Here is a 5,185-nt window from a genome sequence, read left to right as displayed (position 1 = left end):
ATTTCATTAATTCATTCAATCATATTTATTCATTCATTCATTCATTCATTCAATCGTATTTATTGAGCTCTTACTGTGCGCAGAGCACTGTACTAAGCCCTTCTGTAACTGATTTAATTCTATTAATGTCTGTCTCCACCTTTAGAATGTAAACCTGTTGTTATCAGGGATCGTGCCTACCAACACTGTTATGCTGTACTCTCCAAAGCACTTAGTACAGTGCTCTGCACACGATAAGCACTCAGTAAATTCGAATAATAATAATAATGATGGCATTTGTTAAGCGCTTACTATGTGCAAAGCACTGTTCTAAGCGCTGGGGGGGATACAATGTGATCAAGTTGTCCCACGTGGGGCTCACAGTCTTAATCCCATTTTTTTACAGATGAGGGAACTGAGGCTCAGAGAAGTTAAGTGACTTGCCCAAGGTCACACAGCAGACTTGTGGCGGAGCCGGGATTCGAACCCATGACATCTGACTCCAAAGCCCGGGCTCTTTCCACTGAGCCACGCTGCTTCTCGAATGGTTGAGGAGGGTTTGACACAGTTGCTGGGAAAGGCTGATGCCTTCTCCCACCCACCTGGTGAGACCATTACTGTCATTAGCATCTTCTCTGGACTCCAAAAGAAATATAATAATGATAATTGTGGTAATTGTTAATTACCTACTATGTACCAAGCACTGGAGAAGATACGAGGTAATTAGATCTGATATATTCCCTGCCCCACATAGGAACTCACTGTCTAAGTTAATTCTATTAATTAATTCTATTTTCTATTAATCCTATCAATTAATTAATACTTTAATAATTTAATTAATTAATTTGATTCTATTTGTTCTGATGACTTTGACACCTGCCTACATGTTTTGTTTTGTTGTCTGTCTTCCCCTTCTAGACTGTGAGTCTGTTGTTGGGTAGGGACCGTCTCTATATGTTGCCGACTTGTACTTCCCAAGCGTTTAGTACAGTGCTTGGCACACAGTAAGCGCTCAATAAATAAGATTGAATGAATGAATGAATGAAATAGTTGGAGGGACAACAGCTACTGCTTTACAGATTTTACAATTTTACAGACGAGGAAACTGAGGGCCAGAGAAGGTAAGTGACTTCATCTTCGGTCCTAGAACAGGCAAGTGGTGTAGCTAGAATTTGAACTCAGGTCTCCTGACCTTTTGATCCTGTATTCTCTCTATGTAGTCTCTAAAACTCATTTTAATCACTTCTTTCAAACCCTTTCCACATCATATCTTATCCAGAGAAGCAATGTGGCCTAGCAGAAAGACTACAAGCCTGGGAGTCAAAGGACCTGGGTTCTAATCACAGCTCTGCCACGTACCTGTTGTGTGACCTAGGGCAAGTCACTTCACTTCTCTCTGCCTCAGTCCCTCGTCTGCAAAATGAGGAATCAATACCTATCCTCCCTCCCCTTAGACCGTGAGCCTGATGTGGGACCTGATTATCTTGTATCTACCCAAGTGCTTAGTACAGTGTTTGGCACAAAGTGAGTGCTTAGCAACAACAACAAAAAAACCCACAATCCAAGCTGCTGAAAAGAGCAAATGGATTTCACTGTTGTCTTTCCCTGACCATTTTCTAATGTTGTTGCTAATGTGTAGTAAAGTACGTATTAGACAAGGGAGAGAGAAAGCATAGAGAGCAAAGTCCAGGACACTCTGTGAATTGAAGAGTCACTCAAGGGTTAGCTGCTTTTCAGAGTCTTGTCAATCAATCAATCGTATTTATTGAGCGCTTACTGTGTGCAGAGCACTGTACTAAGCACTTGGGAAGTACAAGTTGGCAACGTATAGAGACAGTCCCTACCCAACAGTGGTTTCACAGTCTAGTAAAGTTCAGTACTAAGCAAATATCAAACCCAGGACTCCAGACGGAGGGAGAAACAGAGACGAGAGGAGGAAAAAAAAATGCAGCGTGCGTTTCAGGCACGTTACTGTGATTAACTCTGAAATTTACTGAGCTCCCCAACTCAGAGCGTCCCACCAGAGGAGAAATTAGAGGCTGTAAAGCTATCGTCATCCCATTTTTCCCTGGCTTTCTTTATAACCTTCTCAGAATGATTGCTTCTTTTCCTGAGAAATGGTTGCTTCATTGCATAATTTACAATTTCCCCTCTTTTAAACTATGTGCTATTGTCAGGGAGACTTCTGGAACTGAGAAGGCCTATCCAGAGCAATAAGTGGAGTAGGGGTGGGAGAAAGAAAGAGAAAAAGAGAGAGAGAAAGAGAGAGAGAGAGACTGAGAGAGACAGAGACAGAGAGAGAAAGAGAAAGAGAGAGTGGGGAAAAGAGAGAGGTGGAAAAAGAGAGAGAGGTAAAAAGAGAGAGAAAGAGAGAGGGGGAAAGAGGTGGAGAGAGAAAAGAGAGAGAGAAAAAGAGAGAGATGGTAGTGAGAGAGGTGGAAAGAGAGGGAGAGAGGTGGAAAGAGAGAGAAAAAGAGAGAAAAAAGAGAGTGTGGTAGAGAGAGAGGTGGAAAAAGAGAGAGAGAGGTGGAAAGAGAGGGAGAGAGATGGAAAGAGAAGAAACACCACTTGCATTGGAGCCAACTTTTCATTTTGAGTCCGTGAGCTGACCAAGAGACTAAGTAAGGAGCAGTGTGGCCTACTGGAAAGAGCACTGCTTAGGAGTCAGAGGACCCAGATTCTAAGCCTGGCTCCATCACTTGCCTGCTGTGTTTCTTGGGCAAGTCACTTAACTTCTCTGCGTTTCAGTGTCCTCAGTGTAAATCAGGGATTCAATACCTGTCCTCCCTCCTCCTTAAACTGGGAGTTTCTAGTGGGACAGGGCTTGGGTTCGACCTGATGCTCTAGTAAGAACACAAGCTTGGGAATCAGAGGGTGCGGATTCTAATCCCGGCTCCATCACTTGTCTGCTGTGTGACCTTGGGCAAGCCACTTACCTTCTCTGTGCCTCAGTTACCTCATTTATAAGATGGGGATGAAGACTACAAGCCCCACATGGGACAACCTGATTACCTTCTATCCACCCCAGTGCTTAGAACAGTGCCTGGCACATTGTAAGCACTTCACAAATACCATAATACTAATTCATTCAGTCTTATTTATTGAGCACTTACTGTGTGCAGAGCACTGTACTAAGCACTTTAATAATAATAATTATGTCTATCCCCAACCCCGTTTCCATCCCCATCTCTGTCCCTCTCCTCTTCCCTGTCACCATCCTTGTCATTCATTCATTCAATAATATTTATTAAGTGTTTACTTTGTGCAGAGTATTCATTCATTCATTCAGTCGTATTTATTGAGTGCTTACCGTGTGCAGAGCACTGTACTAAGCTCTTGGGAAGTACAAGTTGGCGACATATAGAGATGGTCCCTACCTAAGAACGGGCTCATAGTCTAGAAGGGGGAGATAGACAGCAATACAAAACATGTGGACAGGTGTCAAGTCATCACAATAATTAGAAATAATGCTAGGTGCACATCATTAACAAAATAAATAGAATAGTAAATATGTACAAGTAAAATAAAAAGAGTAATAAATCTGTACAAACGGATATACAGGTGCCGTGGGGAAGGGAAGGAGGGAGGGTTGGGGGGGATAGGGAGGAGGAGAGGAAAAAGGGGGCTCAGTCTGGGAAGGCCTCCTTGAGGAGGCAAGCTCTCAGTAGGGCTTTGAAGGGAGAAAGAGAGCTAGCTTGGCGGATGTGTGGAGGGAGGGCATTCCAGGCCAGGGGGAGGACATGGGTCGGGGGTCGACAGCAGGACAGGCGAGAACGAGGTATCATCAGCATCAATCGTATTTATTGAGCGCTTACTATGTGCAGAGCACTGTACTAAGCGCTTGGGAAGTACAAATTGGCAACATATAGAGACAGTCCCTACTCAACAGTGGGCTCACAGTCTAAAAGAGGTACGGTGAGGAGGTTAGCAGCAGAGGAGTGGAGGGTGCGGGCTGGGCTGGAGAAGGAGAGAAGGGAGGTGAGGTGGGAGGGGCCGAGGGGATGGATGGACAGCCTTGAAGCCCAGGGTGAGGAGTTTTTGCTTGATGCGTAGGTTGACTGGCAGCCAATGGAGATTTTTGAGGAGGGGAGTAACATGCCCAGAGCGTTTCTGCACAGAGATGATCCGGGCAGCAGCTGGAAGTATAGACTGAAGTGGGGAGAGACACGAGGATGGGGGATCAGAGAGGAGGCTGATGCAGTAAGCCAGTTGGGATAGGATGAGAGATTGACCCAGCAAGGTAGTGGTTTGGATGGAGAGGAAAGGGAGGATCTTGGCGATGTTGCGGAGTTGAGACGGGCAGGTTTTGGTGACGGATTGGATGTGAGGGCTGAATGAGAGAGTGGAGTCGAGGATGACACCAAGGTTGCAGGCTTGTGAGATGGGAAGGATGGTAGTGCTGTCTACAGTGACGGGAAAGTCAGGGAGAGGGCAGGGTTTGGTAGGGAAGATAAGGTACAGAGCACTGTACTAAGCACTTGTAAAGTACAATTCAGCAATAAAGAGAGACAATTCCTGCCCACATTGGGCTTACAGTCAAGAAGGGGGAAGACAGACATCAAAACAAGTAAACAGACATCAATATTAGTTGATCAAACAGACATCAAAAAAGAAGCAGCATAGCTCAGTGGAAAGAGCACGGCTTGGGAGTCAGAGGTCATGTGTTCAAATCCTGGCTCTGCCAATTGTCAGCTGTGTGATTTTGGTCAAGTCACTTAACTTCTCTGTGCCTCAGTTACCTCATCTGTAAAATGGGGATTAAGACTGTGAGCCCCACGTGGGACAACCTGATCACCTTATATCCTCCCCAGTGCTTAGTATAGTGCTTTGCGCAGCAAGCACTTAATAAATGCCATTATTAATATTAATAATAATAATAAATAGAAAAATATGGAATGCTTCACAAATTTGCGTGTCATCCTTGCTCAGGGGCCATACTAATCTACTATGTATCATTCCAATTTTCATATATGTGCTGCCAAAACAAGGACTCTCCCCATCCCCATTCCCACCCCAATCCCCGTCCTCATCCCTGTCCCAATCCCTTTCTCTCCTTCAATCCCAACGCCATCCCTGTCCTCATTCCCATTGTCACCCTGATCCCCATCCCGGTCCCCATCTTTGTCCCTGTCCCTATCACCATCTCCTTCCCTTAATTCCCCCTTCCACCTCCTTGTCACCTTCTAGCGCCACAAACCAGGCCAGG

At 45.0% G+C, this 5,185-nt stretch overlaps 1 non-coding gene across 1 annotated transcript; it reads right to left on the bottom strand.

Annotated features, from left to right (window-relative positions):
• Positions 1 to 4,863: 4,863 nt before the first annotated feature.
• LOC119938553 lies at positions 4,864 to 4,970 on the bottom strand. The gene has a single exon (XR_005454457.1). It is a non-coding gene; the product is annotated as a U6 spliceosomal RNA (small nuclear RNA).
• Between the last annotated feature and the right edge of the window lie 215 nt (positions 4,971 to 5,185).

The sequence above is a fragment of the Tachyglossus aculeatus genome, chromosome 1 (genome assembly GCF_015852505.1).
Source record: "Tachyglossus aculeatus isolate mTacAcu1 chromosome 1, mTacAcu1.pri, whole genome shotgun sequence".
NCBI lineage: Eukaryota > Metazoa > Chordata > Mammalia > Monotremata > Tachyglossidae > Tachyglossus > Tachyglossus aculeatus.
Note: the sequence above shows the minus strand (reverse complement) of the source record. Positions and strands in the feature narration are given on the sequence as shown.